The following is a 23,775-nucleotide window of genomic DNA, read 5'->3' as shown; positions in this document are numbered from 1 at the left end:
TTTGAAATAAATCGGTAATGTAGTTTTTAAATAGCAGTGAGTGCAGGTCGTGAGCACTACTATTTAATCTAATCTGCTGCCTTACTTTCGATTTTTCAATTTTAATGGACGCAGCATAATGAAGTGAAAATAAGTATCAAGGGTCTAATAAGAAGTAAACGCGCAAAAAAAATTAATGATATTATAATTATTTTCCTTAAAGGGTCCACTCTGCCCCCCTCTCTTCTATTATGTTTGGGACCGAAAAAATATATATGGTGTCTTATTTTCTATTTGTATGGTAGAGGTATCGTTTTTAACCATTTCAGGGCCAGTTTTGGACACTTGGAAAATTTAAATAAAATATTTTGTAAAAGACGCAATGACATAATTTATTTTTAAAATGGATTCGAACTTCTAAAATACTTTTATCCCACTAATTAAGTGAAAATTTTATTTCATGAATTAAAATGAAATATTAAATATACACACTTTTTAAATTTTATATGTTTGTTTATTATAAACTATTTTATTAGTAATTTTTTTTAAATAAAAGAAAAAAAAATTTTTACGGATAATCCATTTTGCCCATAGGGAAAAAAAAGTTTTTTCTATAGCAACTGAAAATTTGATTTCATTTCTTTAAATGAATAAAAAAAAAAAAATCACCATATTCAAATGCACAGAAATGTATGATTTCCTTAGCGGTCCCTTTTTGCCCGCTTTTGCCCTACGGATGAATAGAAAAACTAGAGGTATAATTTTATGAATTTAAAAAAAAATTATAAGGCTGACTTGAAATTTTAAAATTTCTTGCAAGAAATTTCAGGTGGCTCATATTACCCTTTCGTAGTGTTCGAAAGAAAAAAAATTTGAAGTGCACTTTAGCCTGTTGATATTGTAAAAAAATTAACAACAAAGTATGTCGACCATTCTTGAAAAAAAAAAAAAATTTTTAGCGTATGTATTAATGTATATATCAGTAGAGTTGGCAAACTTACACTTATATACACTCCATTCACATAAAAAATATTAAACATTACATTGGGTTAGTCAATAAGTCGTTTATTGTAATTCTGAGGGCGCGAACCTATCGCTTCAACACGTTCGCGATATCCGGTTGACTACGTGACGTCATAATACCGCGTGCCATACGTTTCCGCATGTAAAAAGTTTTCTTAAAATTATATTAATTTTTTTTTCCCGTAAATTTTATAAAAAATTTTATTATTAAATCGTTATTAATTTTTTTATGAAAAAGTCACTTATTACTACATATGTACTCTATATATTTGAATCGGAAACCCAATTTATGTCTCACTACAATTTTTTATTATCGATATTTAATTTTTTGAAGTTAATTAATAATTAGTAGGGCCAGGATTTTTGCGTTAATTTAAAAATAATTAATAATTAGTGGTGTGAAATTTTTTTTATCACGGGCATAATATTGGTCTTATCAAAAAATTTTTTAAACAAAAGCTGTAGGAAATTAAATTTTCTAAAGAAAATGTCTCCTATAATTTTTTCGTAGGACTAATAAGAAAGCCGTAGTTTCAAAATTATGATTTTCATAATTAATCAAATTTTTTGATCATTCATTATGAATCTTAATTTTTGAATTACGGTGACAATATTGATCGTATAAAAAAAGTTCTCAAACAAAAGTTGTAGGAAATTTAATTTTCTAGAAAAAATGTCTCTTATAATTTTTCCTTAGGACTAATAGGAAAGCCGTAATTTCAAAAATAAGATTTTCATAATTAACAAAATTTTGAATCATTCATTATGAATCTTAATTTTTGAATTACAGTGAAAATATTGATGGCATAAAAAAAATCATAGAAGATATTTTTTTAGAAAATCAAATTTCCTACAATTTTTGTTCAAAAACTTTTTCAATAAGACCAATATTTTCACCGTAATATCAAAAATTTGAACTATTCATTTCAAAAATAAGGCAAAAATCTTGTCCCTACTATTATTATTAATTAGCAATAAAAAAATTTCTAAAAATTAATAATAATTATTTCAAACAATAATAAAAATCAAATATCTTTTATACCAACAGTTTATTGGGCACAAAAAATTATTTTTTTTTTTTTAAATAATCAGTTATTTTAGGATTATAATTCTTGGGTAATAAAAACGTTATACATATGTTTAAATAATTATGTATGCATCTCTCGAATGAGGTATCCCTTCACTACAATCATCATGTCTCACCTCGTCTTCGACCCCTATATACATCCACTTTTATATATATACATATATATATATATATATAGGCTTTTGGAAGTCTTTAAAGAACTCCTGGAGTTACGCATTTATTAAATACATGATTACTTTGATCTTACCGGTGGACATGCTTCCGTATTCGTGTTGGATTGACGACTATTGTTTTTTTATGGGAATTTATTTTTTTTCATTATTATTATTGTTATATTAAATTCCTGCATTTATTTATTGTATTTGAATAGAAAAATATTTTATTATGTTTATTGTTGGTGTCATATACTTAGAGACGATGTTTTTAATATTTGAAATTTTAATGGAAATGCGCGGGATAAATTTGAATTAATAGGCTCTGATTCTTTTATGACAATCTATAATGAAATGGGCTTTTAAAAAATTGAGGAGTAATGTCGTGTTTTTATTGTTTAGAAAATACCACAATTACTCAAAAACATATACGTAGATATGTGTGATATATAATAACGTAAAATGAATTGCGCAAGATCTTATCGGATCACAAGGAATTTTTGTACATTTATTCTTGAGCGAATCTACTATCTGAATATGAATCAGTGAATAGTACTGACAATTAGTGAATGTTTACATGATGCCAATATTTTTTACTGATCGTCAGCAGTTTTTACTAATTGTAAGTATTTTTCACTGGGTTTACATAATATTCACTGGTTGTCAGTACTTTTTACTGGCAATCAGTACATTTTTTTTTACTAATGGTCTGTTCTTTTCACTGCCTTTCAGTATTTTTCACTGATTGTCAGTACTTTTCATCACTTGTAGTACTTTTCACGGATTGTCAGTACTTTTTACTGTCATTCCATAATATTCACGGGTTGTCAGTACTTTATACTGTCATTCAGTACATTTTGTTTACTAATGATGTTTTTTTCACTGACCTTCCGTATTTTTCACTGATTGTCAGAACTTTTCATCACTTGTAGTACTTTTTGCTGGTTGTCAGTACTTTTTACTGACAATCAATAAATATTTTTTTACTGATAGTCAGTACTTTCCACTGAATTTCAGTACTTTTCACTGAATTTCGGTATTTTTCATTAATCGTAGTACTTTCCACTGGTTGTCAGAAATTTTTACTGATTATCTGGAATTTTTCCTAGTTTTCCGTAATATTCATTGATTGTCAGTCAGTACACAATTTTTACTGATAATCAGTACTTTTCACTGACCTTCGATATTTTTCACACTGATTATCAGTATCTTTCCACTGGTTGTTATAAATTTTTACTGATTATCTGGAATTTTCACCAGCTTTCCGTAATATTCATTGATTGTCAGTCAGTACACAATTTTTATTGATAATCAGTACTTTTCACTGACTTTCAGTATTTTTCTCACTGATTGTCATCAATCTTTACCGGCTGTCAGCCTTTTTCACCGATCGTCAGTATTTTTTACTGATCGCAGTATTTTTTACTCAAATCGTAAATCAAAAATATCAACTTCAGAAAAATAATTATCCTTGTGCAAAATACATCCTACAAATTCACTATAATGCAGGACTATATTATAACTAAATAACGCAAATTGAAACAAAAATATTCAAAACTACATCAATTGACTATATCATTAAAAATAAATTTTTAAAAACCAGTTAAAGTGTTCCATTGACAGTTTTTTTTTTTTCAAATAATTCAAGCCTGATCTCTTTATTCAAAATACTCCAAGCCATCAATTTCAAAACTTTAAACTCAAGAACTGATGTTCAAATTTTTTCAAAAAATTTTAGCATGCTTCAGTTCATCATCTTGATGAACTAAAAAATGAATCATAAATCACAATAAATAACCCAAGTTCTCAATAAAAAGTAAAATGGTAAATATCTATGTACATGAAATAAGTAAATTCAGTTGTAGAGAAGTGTCGAGTACAGTCGCGAGTGGTTTTCCGGTTCCGCCCAAACGGCGTTCCGATTATTCAGATATTCAAATTACCCATTTATATATAGATATTCTAAACAACAAAAGCAAAATTTCTAACAAGCTTTTTCGAGGGTTTTCACATTCTCTGGTCGCAACAGTTACGTATTATCGAATTATTATAATTTTCTTAAGCAAAAACGCCTCGGATAATCTTCCAGCCCCTTTCATACTCTGGAACTATACAGAGACTGGAATCGTTCTACTATTCGTCCCTTTGCCACCGTTATCATTATTATTATTATTTTATCTACAATTTCAGCCAACAGTGATATCCAAAGTGGTTACCGTCAAATAGACTAAAAAATTTATCGTAAACGCCCCTCGAGCTAAACGTACGTACATTTGAGACCCAGGGGTAGTAGGTGGTGTTCGCACCACACGTTTTACAAGTTTCTATTGGCCAAACGAGTGCGCAAACTCGTGAGATTTTTGATCTACTGAAAAAAATATGAATTATATCCATATATATATGTATATATAATTATTTTTAAATTGTTTGAACAATAATTAATTGTCTGTAAGTTTGATGAGTATGAAAATTGTTTCTGCAAAAGTTTACGGGCAATCTATTGAGAATCGAGTGTGTGAATATGTGTGTTGTGTTATAGTGCAGGATGGTTAAAGAATAATATAACTGAAAGAGAGAAAGAAAGTTGTTCTACCGGGTAAAGAATTCATCAGCAAAAGGTTGGTAAACGTGCACCACCATAAAACCTAATGATTTACGCCGACGTTTTATGAGCAGTCCCAGACGCTCTACTCGAGTTTGTGAATTTTTCGTCGATTCCACCTTATTCATTTTTAACATATGTATGTACTTTTATATATATATACTTAGGGTAAGCATTATTACATGGATTTTATGATCATTAATTTTTTTTTTTTTTTTTAACTATGAACTTTTTTTTTTTTGTATAGAATACAAAGCGTTAATTTTAAAATTTTTTATTTTTACTTTTTTGATTGATATTTTATCAAAAAATATATATGTATATTTATATTTTAGGGTGGCTCGAAAATAATTTTGATTTTTTTCCGCTCATATTTTGAAAAATTAGTGAATGGTAGAGAAAATTTCGAGTTTGGGCTACAAAATTTAGAAACACAAAATAGTTTTTTTTTTTTTCAAATTTCATTTCTTGTGATAAAAAATTTGACTCCATAGAAAGTAAATGATCCAAGATTTTGAGTTAAAGTTTGAATTTTGAAAGAACGCGAATAAATTTGGCAATTTTCCAAATTTTTTATATTTTTGAGCAGCGTATAATAATTTATATTTTGAGGTGACAAATTTGGGAGATGTATTTATTTGATACAGGGCACAGGATAATTTGTAATCGATATTTTACCCATGATTTTTATTGACTTGAGTAAAGGTACGTCAGTAAATCGAACCAAACAAAAATTCGATTTTGAACAGAACTAAAAATCGATGGATCGAATTTTCATTTGGTTCGATTTTGATGTATTGAAATTTCGATAAAATATCGGAAGTTTTAAATGAGTCAGTTCTGGATAATCGAAGCTTACGATAAAAAATTGATACATCGAATTTTGATAGTATTCGATATTTGATAATTATATTGATAAATTTAATCAAACAAATTTTGATTAACCTAATCATAGTAATTCAATATCGCGAAATCGGTTAAAAATATCGATAACTCGAATTTTAGTTTTAATTAATTAGTCGATATTTAAAAAAATATATCAATATGTAGATCGAACTTTCATAGAATATCGATAGAGTCAAACTAATTCAAAATATCGATTTATCAGATTTTACTTCGATTCGATACATCGGATTACCAAAAATATTAAAAAATTGAATTTTATATAAAAAATCAACGCATGTCTAGGAAAAAAAAAGGATTTCTTGACGTAAGAAATTTTTGCATTTTCTATAGAAAACAAAAACTTTCTTAGGATGAGAAAAAAAGGTCTAGGCGCGAAAAATATTTTCTCGCCCCAAAATATTTTTTATTTTCAATTCATAATGCGAAAAATTTCTTAGGGCAAGAAATCCTTTTTAATTCTGTGCAGAAATCAATCAAAAGTATCGACTAATCTAAAAATGTATGATAAATATCGATAGATCGAACATGGACTCCATTAAAAAAATTAAATTTTTTTAAAAATCAATCAAAATGGATCCCAATCTTTAAATCTTTAATTTCAATCCGTCAAAACTACTATCGATATCTACTACAATAATCGATGTAGGGGAGGAGGGGGCAAAGTGGGCCCCTTAAAGTGTTCAAAAGTTCAAGAAATATGGGGGCAAACTGGGCCCCTCAAAATTTTCTATACGCCAATAAATTCGGACGGATAATGAGCTTATCGAAATTTCTTATATAATGAGGGCTAAAATAGACCACCAAAACTGTTCATTAAATATATAATTTATTAAGAAAGTTAAAGATAATAAAATTACGTTTTAAAGTTATATCAGCATTAGACGATCAGATAGAATAGCCGAAAAACAAAATAATGTCACCGTTAAGATACCGAATTTTGCCACAATCAGCTACGAACATTCTTTTGTTGCATCAGTTGTCCGTCTGTGGAAAGATTTGCCAACTGAGGTCATAAATTCACAGAGCTTAAAAGTCTTAAAAAATAAAATGTTTGAATATTTACTAGAACTCGAGCTAAAAGAACATTAACTCTTATTATCTTATAACGTTTCTTTCAAATTGTGCTGGTTATAACAAATTATAACAAATTATAATGAATTAAAGTCATTACATATCAAATTGTTCTTTTAAAATCTTAAACATTTTAGTTGTTGAATTATCAAATAATTATTAAATCTTTAATTATGTATACGATTTATTATTCACTAAAATTCCATATCTTTCTACGTGATACTATGTTATGTAAACTATTTTTGTATACACCTTGCCATTCGGCATTTGCCTTGGCATATATTTCTAAATAAATAAATAAATAAATAAATAAATATATCGCAGAAGACTATTGAAATGACTTTTATATTACTAAAATACAATTGTTTTATAGTTATTTGCAAATATCACACGTGTAAAGAATAAAAAATATCAAATCCGAAATTTTTTCGAGGGCCCACTTTGCCCTAATTTTAGATTTTTCAATTTTAATGGACGCAGCATAATGAAGTGAAAATAAGTATCAAGGGTCTAAAAAGAAGTAAGCGCGTAAAAAAAAATAATGATATTATAATTAATTTCCTTAAGCACTGATAGAAGGATTTTTTTGTATTTAAAAAGATTTGTTAATATTTAATAAATAATTTATTAGAGGATAGGTCCTTAACAAATATTTATTAACAGTTAATAAATCATTTATTAGCAGCGATTTTTTTGTGCTAACCAAATATTTATTACTATTTAACAAATAATTTATTAACATATAAAATATGATTTATTAATATTTAATAAATCATTTATTAGTATTTACACACTGGATTATTAATATTTAAAAAATTCCTCTTATTATTTTTAGAAAAGTTTTACATTAATCTTCTCGTGATGGGAAATCTGTAAATAAAATAAAATTATTTATCAATAATAAAATTATTTGAAATAATTTTTTGAGAATAATGAATTGAATTTAAAAAAATAAATAGTTGTAAAATAAAAAAGAAACCTACATATTCATTATATTTTTTATTTAAACGAAGTCGTAAACAAACACTAGGGATTATTTCTTTTTGGGTCTCTTCTCGAGTTTTAGTAAGGAATTCACCAAGGATTTCAAAGTCAGTTATATGGTTTACTAGAGTGGGAATACAAAAGTAAATTCATAAATTTAGTGTTAATTTTAGAAACGGAATATAAAAAATAAAATAGGATGACAAGACAATGAATAGGTTAAGTACTGATGCTACTGAATATACCTTATATATAACTGTCAACTTACCACAAAAAATCGAGTATAACTCACTTAAATCCCACGATTGTAGCAAAGCTTCCATTTTATTAATTGTTTTCCACAAAGTATAAAATAATAAGCAACTTATCGTATGAAAATCATGTATATGCATATATATTTTTTTACAACTACGCGTTAAGTATAGCCATCTATCAACACCGACCACCAACAAAATATTTTTTAACTATTAACAAATCTTATTTGGTGGAAATAAATATTTTTTTCAATATATTAAAGCTTCTTAATAGTTACAAAAATTTTGTTCTCATAAAAAATAGATTTTGTTAATACTAACGAATATTGTTAATAGTAAAAAAATATTTTTTCCACCCAAAAAAATATCTGAAAAAGATTTTAATAAATTGATTTATTAAATACAAACAAATCCTTTTATCAGTGAGGGGCCTACTCTGCCCCCCTCTCTCCTATTCATTCATTTTTCCAATTTAAAATAAAATTCTCCCACTAGAAATTTATCTTTCTTTAACTTAAAAACACTTTATTTAACCCATAAAAGTATGTTTGCCCTTTAGTTTTATTATTATCATTATTTTTATTTAGATTTTTTATTATCTTATTTTCCACCCACTGATATTCGCAACAGATGAGATAACAAACGAGATACAGTTCGCTGATAGTTTACAAGCTAAAAAAATTTATTACCGTGAATTTACCACGTATTTATCCTAAAGAAATTCCATGTCGACATTTCACTGTTTTTTATCTTTTTTATCCCAATTTTTTTTTTTTTTATATATAGATCTTATATATATTTTCACGCTGATTTATTGTTATCGTAGTAAATTTCGGATAACGGTATTTTTTGTCGTGCGCAAACCGCTGTTAAATTTTCACACGTAATTTTTTATATTTTTTATTAGGTCTCAATTGGTTTATATTTATTTGGAGAATCTCTTCTTTTTTATAAATTTTTTACCTCAACTTTTTTCGAATATCGATGATGAATTCGAACTGTCAAAACATTTTTAACTTCCAAGACCCTTATTGCTTCTTTATCATGGAATAGAGATCTATTGTATTATTGTCGGCTAAAATTTTTTTACTGAAGGTCAGTCAAGGGAGGCCACTTGTATTCTAAGCATACGTTGTAAAGAAAGAAAAGTAAAGTGGGTTTTGTGTATCCCTTTGAGATTATTAACGACTCAATTTCAGGGTGGTTTTCATCTCTATAATTTTTTTATTCTTTTTTTTTCTTTTCTTTTTTTTTTAAATGGACGCTGGCCGAATTATTTTTTTTAAGCCGGCAAAAAAAAGTCAATTGGACTTTTTAAAGGGTCAAGTGGATTTCTTAAATTTCTATAAAAAAAAAAAGAAGACAGAAAGGGGAAGTTGTCAGATGGCCGAAAAAAGTTTTAATTATTTAATAGAAATCGAAAATTTTGAAAAGAAATGAAATAGAAAAAACTTCCCGCATGAAATATCTGATCATATACCGAGAATTATACTTTGCATATATAGAAATAGATAAATTCATATATGGGCATTTCAATAAAATTTTACCGCTTATTACATATATTCGTCATATATGGATTATTGTATAATACATTCTATAATGATGTACATTTTTGATATAACATTAAATATATATAATTTTTAATATACCAAAACATATATTTCAATATTCGCAGATATATAATTTATATTATATTCGGATAAATATATAATTCAATGTATACTATATATTAGGGTGATCCAAAAAATAACAATTTTTTTTTTTTCTCGGAAACAGGTTCAAAAGTTTCATTTAGATAAAAAAAGACGCCTGTGAAAATTAGAGCTCTTAATATTAACATTAAGAAATTCCTCATCGCACTTTTCTATTTTCCATAAGAATAACATGGAAAAAATTTTTTTTACGTCTTCTGATTTTTATAAGTAGCTAACGATGCGTCATAGGAATAATTGGTAGGCATATTTTTGTAGGGAATTGAATGCTCTACAAAAAAAGATTCTTATCATTTTTTGAGGAATCTATTTGTTCAAAAGTTATTTGAGGTTGAAGTCGAATTCATATTAAATTTTGAGATTTTCTTACTTTTCCGGCGAAACTATCAGACTTATTACAAAATATCATTGGACCTTTTTTGTAGACAATTTTATTCCCTAGAAGTTATTTCTAATAAAGTTTTTTCGAATTCCGCATTGTTTTCTAGTTATTTTTATTTTAATGTCATGCTCATAAAAAAAATAGTCAATTTCAATTTTTTACAGCTTTTAGATATTGACAAGCCGCGTCGAATGCCACCTTGTCGATCAAAATCGTTTCACCCGTTCGAAAGATACGGAAATTTCTATCCGTATGTACGTACGTACATACAAACATACACTCGAACATCATCTTGAAATTAGTCAGAATAGCTTCCTAGAACCTCAAAACGTCAAGATTTCTTAAAAATCCGATTTTCGTAAATCGGACCGAAACCAAAACTTCCCGAATTTTTGAAAATTTCCAATTTTCTTAGCGGGAAGTTAAAAAATATGTTTCAATATGATTCAGCATTTGTTTTAAGCTCTATGATCGATACACAGAAAAAAAGGATTTCTTGGCACAAGAATTTTCTACTCGCCCCAAAAAAATTTTTTCCCAGCTCAAGAAATTTTTTGCATCATGGATTGAAAACAGAAATTTTCTTACAGCGAGAATGAATTTCCTCAGAGCAAGAAAAAACTTTTTGAGTCAATAAATTTTTTCTCGTCCTAAGAAAATTTTTGTGTTCAATTTATGATACAAAAAAATTCTTGCGCCCAGAAAATTTTTTTTTTCTGTGTATGAATTCAAAAGTTCTAAAAATAGTCGGAAAATTGAGTTACGAGGTTGTATCAGAATATCCTAGATATACTAAAAATCAATTATTGAATTGATTTGAGAATCGGATGAATCCATTAGAAAAATCAACAATTTCATCATTTATCATATATATGTAAGATTATCCATAGTGATATCTGACATATGAGGATCGAGCTGTCAATTACTTAATCGTAGCTACGTTCTAAATTTTGAATTTTTAAATCGAAAAAAATACAGTCGGCTAATTTTCTTGACTTTCTCTGCCGAAATCAAACAATAAATGAAATTATTCTTGGAAACATTTGTTTGAAAAAGTCCACAAAACAAAGCTATCAATAAATGTACATATACATGTATATACATATATATCGTGGTATACCCATATACATTTTACACAATATTAGGGTTCTTTAAAACCCAAACAAACCAAATGTTTATCACGTACTTAAAATGTATCAATTTTAAAATCGGCCGAACTTTTAAAATTCTACGAATCCCATAAAAAAATAATAAACATTTCATTCATAATAAATTACAAAATAAACTAAAACTAAAACTTGATACCCCATAAAAAAAAAAAATTTATTTTATTTCCGGTCATTTGAATTCAACTATTGTATATTTATTTTAAATCTCAAGTGTGAATGAATTGAATCAGCCTTTTAACTCACATGAATCACATATTTTTCCATTATTTATTATTTAATTTTAAAATCTATAACTAACATCAACATCAACATTAACACCATAAATATAAAATAATTTAAAAAAAAAATTGTGACAAAGATTTGATATAACAATCACGTAACAAATAGAGAATTAATCTGACGTGTTGAGAATAAACTAATAGATTTATTTATTTAATTATTTATTTATTTACTTTTTTTTTTAATTTATAATTTTTATTGGTAATGGTATTGTTTATACGACTACTGTTGTTATTATTATTTATATTGAAAAGGATTGGAATGTAATTTTATGATTGATTTCACGTTTGATAAGTAAAGGATAGAGAACATTAAAACGTGCTTTCCGTGGATATAAACGCGACGACATGAATACGCGTGATGAGTGAAAAAATTGCACGTGTGTGTAACTCTCAGACGTTAAAGCTTTTCAAATTGAATTTTATGGAAGTTAAGGAAGTTATTTCTATTATGGATTATATATATACATACATATGTACGTATGTACGTATGTATGTATGTATGTATGTATATATTTTTAAGATGTGTGTGTGTGTGTGTGTATTTATTACATATGTCTTTTAACGGTCTCAACATTTTAGTCTTCATGTCTTTATATTACATATTAGTATTTCAAGGAAAGATGGTTTCTTTTTTTTATATTTTGTTTATTATTCAAGACTCAACGTACTTGATGCTAATAAAAAAAAAAAAAAAAAAACTTCGTTTTATAGCTTAAATAATTATGAAGTGCAATTTTTTTTCTTAAAATAGAAAATAAGTAGGGGTGGAGGGGGCAAAGTAGGCCCCTCAAAATTTTCTATACGCTAATAAATTCGGATGGATAATAAGCTTATCGAAATTTCTTATACAATGGGGGCTAAAATAGACCACCAAAACTGTTCATTAAAGAAGTTAAAAATAATAAAATTGCGATTCAAAGTTATATCGCAGCAGACTATTAAAATGACTTTTATATTATTAAAATACAATTGTTTTATAGTTATTTGCAAATATCACACGTGTAAAGAATAAAAAATATTAAATCCAAAATATTTTGGAGGGCCCACTTTGCCCCTAATTTTCAAATTTTCAATTTTAATGGACGCAGCATAATGAAGTGAAAATAAGTATCAAGGGTATAAAAAGAAATAAACGCTTAAAAAAAATTAATGATATTACACAGTAAAAAATATTGTGTAAAATCAACACAGTTTGTGTGTTAAAAACGGTTGACACGAAATTTGTGTTGAAAATTCGACACAAACTTTGTGTAACCCCTTTTCAACACAAAGATTATGTTGAAATATCGCCACAAGAGGGCGCAAAGAATTCCACAGTAACACACAAAATGTGTTAATAAAGAGTGTATAACACATTTTTTATGTTGCAAAATAAAGTGACACAAACTTTGTGTTAGTTTAACACACTACAATTTTTAACACAAACCGTTTTCGACATAAATACACAATATTTTTTACTGTGTATAATTATTTTTCGTAAGGGGCCCTCTCTACCCCCCTCCCCTAAATTTTCAATTCAAATGAATATTTTTTGAGCGAATTTCGGGTCGGGATATGGGATAAGATTGATCTAGATGATTTTAGAAAATTTTATACTACATAGAAAAAAAAGATTTCTTGGCACAAACATTTTTTATTAACCCCCAACAAATTTTTTGCATTATAAATTGAAAAAAAAAATTTTTCTCGGGGTGAGAAAAAATTTATTGCGCCGAAAAATTTTTTATTTCCATTTTGTAATGCAAAATATTTCTTGCATCAAGAAATGGTTTTTATCGGTGTGAAAATTTCGGTGTGTAATTTGGGAATTTTGAAATATAAAAATTTCAATCAATGAAAATAAAAATAAATATTTGAATTTTTAATGAATTTTAATAAATAAAAATTTTTTGTTTAAAATGAAAGAAATTTTTGTTAAAATATATATAGCATCGGTATGCAAGTATATAAGTATTATATGTCTCGATGGAAACGGGATATCTTTAGTATGTAGACTATATATGTATATATATATATACGCGATTCGTAAACGAACAATCGATATACGAATGCTACGAAAAGAAGAAATAAAATAAAAAATAAAATTAAACGAGTTCATGATAAAAAAAAGTATATGGTATATATTTATATATGAACTCAACCAACTCAATTGTTGTATCAATATAACTTAATATATCTTTTTTATATATTGTGTATAAATAACGTAAAGTATATTAGCATATTAGAAAAAAATTTAAATATACAGTAAAGAAGAAAGTCAGGTCAATTTTTTTTTGATTTCATTATTTTTTTTTTTTTTTTTGAAAAAATTTTGCACGTGAAACTCATGATATTTTTTCTGTAATTACTTATGCGAAGTTCGAAAAGTTATAATATGAAAGTTCAGACTTAAATTACGCAGTTTCAGAAAGTTTTTTAACTTTTTACTTTGAAAATTGAAAATTTTCAAAAAAAGGGAAGTGATTGGTTTCAGTCCGATTTTCGAAAAGAGTTTACATTAGATGTCAACGTTTTGAGACCCTAGGAAAATATTTTGATTATTTTCGGCCAAACGTCTGTGGTCGTGGGGGAAGGCGAGGGGGCTCACTGAGTTTGAAAAGAGCGGGAAGTTTTGAAATCAACAGTTTTTCAAACTTCTTTATTGTATGCATGCATACATTTTTTTAATTAGTGCATTTTCATAATTTTTCACAATTTTCAATTATTTTTATATACGCATTCAAAAGAAATATACCAATTTCTTACCAAAAACTTCAATTAATTAGAACACAGCAGCTGCCCACTTTCAAAACACAGTGGGACAAATTTTTCAAAATAAATTTCTTAATATTTTTCGGTTCAGTGGAGTCTTGCGAATAGGATTTCACACATATTTCAAAAATTATATTTTTATCAGTTACTGTGTTTTGAAAGTGGGCAGCCGAAAGCCTGACAACTTATTTTTGCAAAACTTCCACTTAATTGTTAAAATCAAATTTTTGAAAATTGAAAATTTTTGAATTTCTCTAAAAATTTTCCTTGCCCAAAATTGTCTCATACTTTCCGTACTACCCCTTATAAATCCCGAAATCTTTTAGTCTACTTCGCTTTACTCAAATTTTACTTTTCCAAAATTTTCGCGGGTTTTTTCCTCCCCCTTTCCCTTCTTCGTCTTTTGTCCGTTATATTAATTCTTAAATACATATATATGTATAAGAACTATATAAAACGATTCTAATGAATGTTAGTAATCAATTTACGCGATCTCACTGTAACGAGAGTTAAATAATCAATTCCCACGCCCGTAAATCGACTCAACTTTTGTTATCGGAGACTCAATTGACTCTACACAGAAATTGTTGCCGTGAGAAATGAATTTGATCCAATTCATTTATAAAAAAAAATTTCTTTTCATTACAATAATTTACTAAAAAAAAAAAAAGTTAAATTCAAATCCGAATTTAAAATTGAAAATAATAAAAATTAATTCATTAAATTGAATACCTGAAGCTAAAATAAATTGAAACAATAAAACATATATTTAATATTTTTTTCCAAGGGTAGAAATATAAGTCGTTCCTCCCACGTATTCTTACTCTGTAAACTCTGTAACAGAAAGCTACCACTGTATGGTGATCCTTGTAAATTCAAGTACACCGAGATAGAGAAAATAAGTTAAGAAGAATGGAGTAAAGTAAAAGAGTAAGAGTAAGAATAAGAGTAAGAGTAATAAAAAATATAAGAATAAATAAATAAAAAAAGAAATATTGTTGGGAGTTGGGAGTTGAGAGAGTGGGAGAGTAAGAGTCTGGCAGGCGGAACGGATGCGCAACATGAAATGAAATAATAATTCATGTAATTACAATACACTGAGCCCCAGGAGCGTATCTATCTCATGAAACTCCATACAAGACTCTATCATTTAAATAATAATAATAAATAACAATAATAATTATCCGGAAAAAATAAATAGAATTATTAAAATAAAAAAAATTATTTTTTATTTAAAAGTTTAGATTTTTTTAAACAATTGGAGATCCACCCACGATCTCGAATACTATAACGAGTATACTCCATTAACTTACTCATGATATATATGTATATATATATGAGGTAAAGGAAACTGTAAGAGTAGAGCACGCGTGCAACACGTTTGTAAATATATATAAAGCACATATATGTGTGGGTGTATTTGCACGCCGGGCGGACCACATTCCATCTTGGACGCTAGTACTCCCCTCTGGTCAATACATACATATATATATATTTGTATGTATGTATGTATGAAATAAGTTAAATGTCTGTACATTAAAAATATAATAATCGCTAAATATTCATTGAATTTTTTTTTTCAAAGGAAAAAAATGTAGGGTTCATTTTTTTTCTGTTTACTGGCCAGTGAAAGCTGATGGGAATAATTTTTATAGTTTTTAGAATTTTTTAACCCCGCTATAAAAAATTGTACATATGTTTTTTTTGGAGGTGCAATCGGGTCTAAAACTGTGATTTAAGTCTATGTCGGTCTATCCAATTCTCCCGTTAGTCCAATTCGTTCATTTTATGATTTAGGTCTAAGTAGATCTAATTCAAAGCTTTCCCGTACGAAAAAAGTATATATCCGGTATATATACGGGCAAAACTGAATATATGTCTCATATATGCGGCATATATTTAGATTTGCCCGAATATATACGGATATATACTTTTTTCATGCGGGTTGATGAACCAAATAAGTCCATTTTAATATTATATAAATATATAAACCGAAAACAGTCAAATATAGGCTTTCAAAGTTCAGAAATGATGAATGTACAGCTCAGATTTTGACGGATTCTCTGTTAGAGTAATGTGGGGCAAGGGTGCGCAGTGGGTAAGTATGCAAACCCATGCATTTCAGTCCGAAATGAATGGGTTTGCGCACACTTGCCCTACATGGCTCTAAATATTGGAATAGTTTTTCCACCCATATGGGAATGGTTTCTGTAAGCTATGGAAATGGTTTTCACAAACGTTATTGGTTTGCTACTTGTGATAAATTTTAGCAATCGTCTATATTTGGTGAATAGGACGTTTCGGATTGTTTAGTAACACTATGCGGAGAGAATTTAATAGTAAAAGTTATCATCTAGTTATAGTAAAATTTAAAAACTGAATTCGATAGTAGTGAATATCATTAAAATTATTAGATAAACAATCTGAATTGTTGTATCTACCAACTATATGGCAAAATCTACAATTATTGATTATAATCAGAAATCATAACTTTTATTATCTTAACTAATTATAACTGTTCTCAACAACGTAATTCTTAATAACCTGAAGGCAATAGTTACCACCAGCCCAAATAATAATTACTATCTAAACTAATAAAGAATTTAAATATCGACGTTGCAGTCTGAAGCTTGTCTACATGTAATTTTCTCTTTGTTTAACTGTGGATGTGATGAATTTCACTTAATACTTGGATGATTGCTATTTTGATGATCATACCCAATCATTCAAAGTTATCTATAACAGCTCCAATATTTGGAAAGTTTTATTATATTCGGACTTAAACGATTGTATTGTTCGATCTGGATTTTTATTAGTCTTTCAAAGACTTTACTAATGATCATAGTCAGGCTGATTGATCTATATCTTTGAGGAGCTTCTGGGTCTTTATCTTTTTTGAAGATGGGTAGTACATGCGTAGCTTTCCATTTTGCTGGGTATGCGTTGTTGATGGTATTGTTAAAGATAGTAGCATAATTTTTTTTAATATATATGTTGGTAAATTTTATAAGCTATTGTTGTTATATTGTCTAGGCCAGTGGATGCCGTGTTTTAAAGTTTCTTTTAGTACACTGATAGAAGGATTTCTTAGCATTTGAACAGATTTCTTAGTATCTAAGAAATCATTTTTTATGACATGATTTCTTAACGACACTGAAAAAATCATCGCTAGCTGCTAGCGATTTTTTTCTTTAACAGACAGCGATTAAAAATCGCTTGCTGGAAGCGATTTTTTCGCTAGCTGCTAACGATTTTTTGGCTATGTATATATGTATATTTATATATATAGCTAATAACACCGAACGGTGTGTAAGATAACACTCACACCGAATTAAAAGTACACTGTCCGAGCTACTAGCGAAAAAATCGTTAGCAGCTAGCGGAAAAATCGCTTGCAGCTAACGATTAAAAATCGCTAGCTGCTAAAAAAAGAATCACTAGCAGCTAGCGATTATTTTTTTCAGTGTATTAAGAAACCATTGCTTAAATAGTAAGAACTATTTGTTAAATACAAAGAAATAATGTTCAAGAAATGATTTCTTAAATATTAAGATATCTTTTTGAATGCTAAGAGATCCTTCTATCAGTGTAATAGTAGGACTTTAATGCAACTGAAGAGGAATTCGTGATTCATATCATGGTAGTTAGATAGTAGCTGAATTTTTATCCGAAAAGGTTTGTAAATAGTAATCGATTCGCTCACATCTGTTGTTTGAGCTCCAGTTAGTTATTCACAGTCAAGTTCACTATTGCTTTCAATATATATATATCAGATATCGACTCACGTTCTCTATTAAGCAATGGAATGGTTCCTCTACACACATGGGAACGGTTTCTGTAAGCTATAGGAATGGTTTTCTCAAACTTAAATGGTTTCTTACGTTTGATAAACCTCAGAAATCGTCTATAATTGATGAATAAGACGTATTAGATTGTTGAGTAGCAGCGCTGTTTATATAGTTCCTGAAAATTTTCACTTATAACTGGAACTTCCACGGCTCAGTGGTCTAGGGGTATGATTCTCGCTTTGGGTGCGAGAGGTCCCGGGTTCAAATCCCGGCTGAGCCCGATTATTTTTTTTTTTTTTTTTTAGATTTTTGAAAAATTACTAATTACATGAAACGTTTTTCAAAAAAAAAAAAAAAGTTTTGTAGATTCTGATTCAATTTTTAATAGAAATGTTTTAATTATTACTGTGAGAAAAGTAATATTGGTAAAATAAATTTTTAGTAACAATACAGTTCAAGTCCGTCATAAGAATCTTTCCTCTAATTTGTTAAAAATTGTCAGACCGCTTCCCTCATTAGGCTTATTTACATTTTGCGTCTAGTCTTCGTTATAAGACTCCCTTCAGTTTGTAATGAAAGTAAAAAAAAAAGTAGTATTTCATAAGACAGTAATGTATAGATGAAACTTTTTTAATCGCGTACATTAATGACAATATTCAAAATTTTTTGATATTTCAAACGACTAATCTCTCTTTTACAAAACAGAACATTGATAGTCTTATAGCGAGGTTCGGTCGCAAAACACTCTCCAGCATGATAGTAGAGAAACCCGAATTCCAAAAAGTTTTTTCTCTATCATTCAGAATTAGTCTTTTAAAATTTCGTTATAAAACGAGATTGTATTGTAATATATGCAGGAAGACCTCGTTATAAGACACTTTACTGTAAGTGGTTAAAAATTGGGCGAAACGTTTCCCCCATCAATCACCTTATTTAAGTTTTGCATCTAGTCCTCATTATAAAACTCACAAGTATCAACAAAACATCGATTGTTTTATAACGAGGTTTTGATGCGAAACCCTATCAAGTAAGACTGCGGCGAACCCGAATTTCAAGAATATTTCTCATATCTTTCTGACTTAATCTTATAACGAGGTTGCGCTATATTCGCTCTGCTACTATAATTATTTGTTTAAAATTATTAATAATTAATTTTTATGCTCAATTATCAGTAGACTATTAATTAAAGATTAATAAATAATATTTCACAGATAATCTGATCTTTATCAGACAAATTATTTTATGACATTTAATGTCGTGGCGTTTTGTCCCGTTACTTTCGTGACACCGTCAGATAATCTTTATTAAGTTTTATACATTTTAACATTATTTATTATTACTCTCAATTAGGGCAATTATGAGATAAGTATCCCAGTTTCTGACCTTTTTAAGATTATGGCTGACACTTTGTATAGATATATGTTATAATATCAATTATAGAGCAAAAATTAAGTGTTTTATTACGTAGTTTCGTGTTTTATTATCAACTTCTAATGAGTCGGAATAAATAGACAAATTTTAATTAATTCATAAAAAAGAGTACTCCCTTATGATACTGAAGTTAGCCGACGTCTATTAAAATTTAAATTTTTAAAAAATCCATAAATTAAAAAAAAAAAATATTTTAAAAAATTGCACTCATAGTTTTTTTAATTTTCTACATTGCTTATGTTTTTAGTTTTTTTTTTTTTTTTTTATTATATGAATCGTTTATTTGAGAAACCCCATAAAGTCATGTTTTTTACGAAATTGGGTTTTTTGCATTTTTGGGTTCTTTGGATGTCTCTCCATAGAAATCAATCAAAATATGCATAAAATCAGCGTTTAAAAAAAAATTAACGGAGTGACAGCAAATTCATTTAATTGAGAAACCCCATAAGTCAATGACTCAAATAAACATATGCAGTTTTAGTTTTACAGAAATAATTTTTTGCACACCTCAAGCGCGAAAGCGCTAGGGGTGCTTTACTAACGGTTCTTCCTCGTTGACAATTTTTCTCATACAAAAACATTTCTACACCCTTTTCATAGCACAAAAAATTATTAAATTGTGTACTTGCATGCAGATAATTTATTAAGGAATAATTTAAACCCAATGTCGAGTCGATTTGTTAATTCATTGATTTTAAATTAATTATTTTAATCCAAGAAACTAGTGCTGTCAATTGTTACGTATGAATCTTCGTAAGCACGATAACTCTCGATAGACACCATTAATCGAACTAACTTTTTTAACTTCCCGCTAAGAAAATTGTAAATTTTCAAAAATTCGGGAAGTTATTGGTTTCGGTCCGATTTACGAAAATCGAATTCCCATCAGATGTCGACGTTTCGAGGTCCTAGGAAGCTATCCTGACTAATTTCACGATGATGTCCGAGTGTATGTATGTGTGTACGTACGTATGTATGTATGTAAATATTCATAACTCTTGAACGGATGAACCGATTTTGATCGTTAAGGTGTCATTCGACGCGGCTTGTTAATGTCTTGGAGCCGTAAGAATTTGTACTTAATCGGTAGGGTGCGTTCAGAGATATTTCAAAAATAAAATTTTTTTGGAAATGTTTTATTTGGATAACTTTCAATTTGCTCGATGGATTGATTCCAAAATCTAGTCAGCTCTAAAACTCTATAAGCCGCGTCGAATGCCACCTCAACCATTAAAATCGGTTCATTCGTTCAAGAGAAACCGTTGACGAAAGAATTCAAAAAAAATTTTTTCCTTGGTTTTTTTGAAATTTCCCAAAAACGGTTAAATAAATCAATTTCAAAATTTGATCAGCTTCAGAACTTGATAAAACGCGTCGATTGCCACCTCAACCATCAAAATCGGTTGATTCGTTCGCGAGATATCGTGGGAGAAGGAAATGCTAAAAAATGGTTTTTTACAAAACAATGGCATACAACAGTATTTGCGAGCTCGAAGAGCTCGAATATGTATTCACGATAATGTTTTCGAGCTCAACGAGCGGGAAGTTTTGGGGCTGGCCCGCAGGGTCAACTGACAGACCGATTTTTTTTATTGTCTTTGTATTTTTTATCACAAGAACCCTTATGAAAATTACTATATGAATCCTTTTAGTTTAATTGTAATTAATTAACGACGTAAAAGTGATTATTCGTGAAAAATTTAGCTGCTATTTTTACTGTTATTATTTTTTTCATTGTTTCTCTCTATCAACTACTGGTGGCAGCACTAGCGTATTAATATGTTTGAAAAAAAAGTGACATCTGAGACAAAAGGCGGAATATTTAAAAAAATGTTATTAAGAAAATATGAAACTGAAAATAAGAAATAAAAAATCAAATTGATAATTTGTAAGTTGAATAAAAGTTCATAATAAAAAAAAAATACATTTATATTATATAATAAAAGTAATGATTAAAAATAGAATGAGTGATTGACGTGTGCACTTTTGGATTTTCCAACATTTTTTTTTTTTTTTAAATTCGCGCTTTTTTGGGAAATTAATGTTGTTTCAAATGTTGTTTTATTGTTGTCTGTTATATGACTAATTAAAATGTTTAAATTAATTATTATTTTTTCTAATTTCTGAGTTTCAGAGTTCAAATACATATTTAATACTTCATTTTATCAGTGTGATAAATGATTTGAGTGGAAACATTTTAAACAACAATGACTTTATAACTTTTTTCCGTTTGGTTGAGAAACCCCATGAGTCAATCAAATTTAAATAATTTTTTTAAGTAGTTTCAATTAAAAAATTAAATTTTTCTTGTTGGAATCTTTTCCAGAGACGCTAACATTATTGTGTCCAATTATTTATTTATTATTTTAATGTCAAGTTTTTCCAAAAAAATTTCTTTGTCTTTCCTGAAAAATTTTGTCTTCTTGACTTATGGGGTTTCTCAAATAAACTATTCAAATTAAGTCGTTGAAAACAAAATTTGAAAATTTTTAAGTGTCTGCTAATTTCAGGGTCATATTCCCTTTATATTTATAGACAAACAAAAGATAAATAATTATCGAATTAGTAGAACTTTCATCACTCATCAGATTACGATTTTAAATTATTAAATATTAAAAATTTCTAGGTATGAAATTAAGAATTATGCGTAATAAATCTATAATATTGAAAATAGCAGATATAATGTATAAAAAAAAAGGTATAATAGTCCGCAGCATTTATTTTTTCAAAATTATATTTATATTAATATCTTATTACTTTTTATATTAATATTTATATTTATTTATATGTTAATATTTTATTACTTTATTTAAAAATAATATAAATATTTTTAAGTGTCTGTTGGCTTCACTATCATACAAAGTTTCAGGTTAAAAATATTAAACGTGTTTTTGTTACCTGCGTACTTTTGAAGATTTAAAATTGCATCTTATTATTTATTATTTTAATTTTTCTTCAATTTATAATTTACTGATCATTAATTTCCAATAACTTGTGTATTTAAAGTATGCAATAAATATACTTGTCATGTCTTATAACCATTTGCCATCCCCAGGTAGCCATGTTTGCTTATGCTCAGCAGCTCAGCAGTCAGCAAAAGTTTCCGTCAATTTGACGACACTGTTGCCAACTATGAGGTTTTTAAAATTTTAACGCAAGTTATCGCAAATCTACGCGCGCTTTTTGAAGACAAGTTGACAGAAAAGTGTTGACTTGAAGTTACTTAAATAAAAGCTAAAGAACAAAAGTTTATAGTTACGATAAATTAATCAATTTGACAGAAAGTTGACGTCAACTAATTTAGCATCAACTTTACAGTTTCGAATTTCGAATTCTGTATGATCCCGAGCAGTAAAAAAAATTGATTTTTTGTTTAATTTAAGATGACAATTTGTTATTATGTAACTAATTGTTAAATTAAAATCAATAACAAGTCAACAATTTTTTTTCGTGACTGTGACACTTGCGACGCATTCAAATAACCGTAATAGCCAATTTAGTTTGAAATTGACAGTAATTTGAAATTTGAAATTACTGAAATTTGCTGCCCGAATTTGCTGACAATTTGACAGCAAAAGTTGGAAAGAAAAATTTGCGGTTGATTTTTCCTCAATTTAGAGGTAACTTTTTTTAATAGAAAAAATCCCTAATGAAAGTTTCCTCGAATTTTTCTTCAAATGTCCGTCAACTTCAGGTTTTTCCGCTTTTGATAATAATTTGTATGCAACTTTTGAAGTAAATTTGCATTTTAATTCGGGTAGTAAATTTACATCAAATTGTATAGCAAGTTGTATACAAATTGTCGTCAAAAATGGAAAAGCCCGAAGTTGACGGACATTTGACGAAAAATTCAAGGAAACTTTTGTAAAGTAAACTTTTGCTAAGCAAATTGTGCTATTGGGGTATAAACATGTTTATGCAGATAATGTAGTTAGTGACCGTACCATAAAATACCGCGGTAATTTTTAAAGTTTTTTTATATTAAATATAAAAATATATGATAACTACTAATAATATTATTATACATTCATCTTAAATTAATGTTGAACAAAAATTATTTTTTACTTTTTAAATATTTAAAGCAGTCGAGAATTTTTTAAATATACATTTTTTTTCGAATTCGTCCATTTTTTTTTTTTTTTCTATTTTAATTAATTTATTCAACTAAAGAAAAAGTGAAAAATTATCTCATAGTGCCCATTA

At 27.9% G+C, this 23,775-nt stretch overlaps 1 protein-coding gene and 1 non-coding gene across 2 annotated transcripts in view; one reads left to right on the top strand and one right to left on the bottom strand.

Moving 5' to 3' along the window:
- The window catches only part of LOC130664841 (uncharacterized), a 56,034-nt gene extending 33,385 nt beyond the window's left edge, over window positions 1-22,649 (bottom strand). The window contains exon 1 of the transcript XR_008989474.1: window positions 22,471-22,649. The gene's annotated coding sequence lies outside the window, so the exon portion shown is untranslated. The remainder of the gene's footprint in view (window positions 1-22,470) is intronic.
- On the top strand, window positions 18,350-18,421 carry Trnap-ugg (transfer RNA proline (anticodon UGG)). The gene has a single exon. It is a non-coding gene; the product is annotated as a tRNA-Pro (tRNA).
- Window positions 22,650-23,775: the final 1,126 nt, after the last annotated feature.

The sequence above is a fragment of the Microplitis mediator genome, chromosome 3, assembly GCF_029852145.1.
Source record: "Microplitis mediator isolate UGA2020A chromosome 3, iyMicMedi2.1, whole genome shotgun sequence".
Taxonomy (NCBI): Eukaryota; Metazoa; Arthropoda; class Insecta; order Hymenoptera; family Braconidae; genus Microplitis; species Microplitis mediator.
The sequence above is the reverse complement of the archived record's forward strand: the minus strand, read 5'-3'. Positions and strand labels throughout refer to the sequence as shown.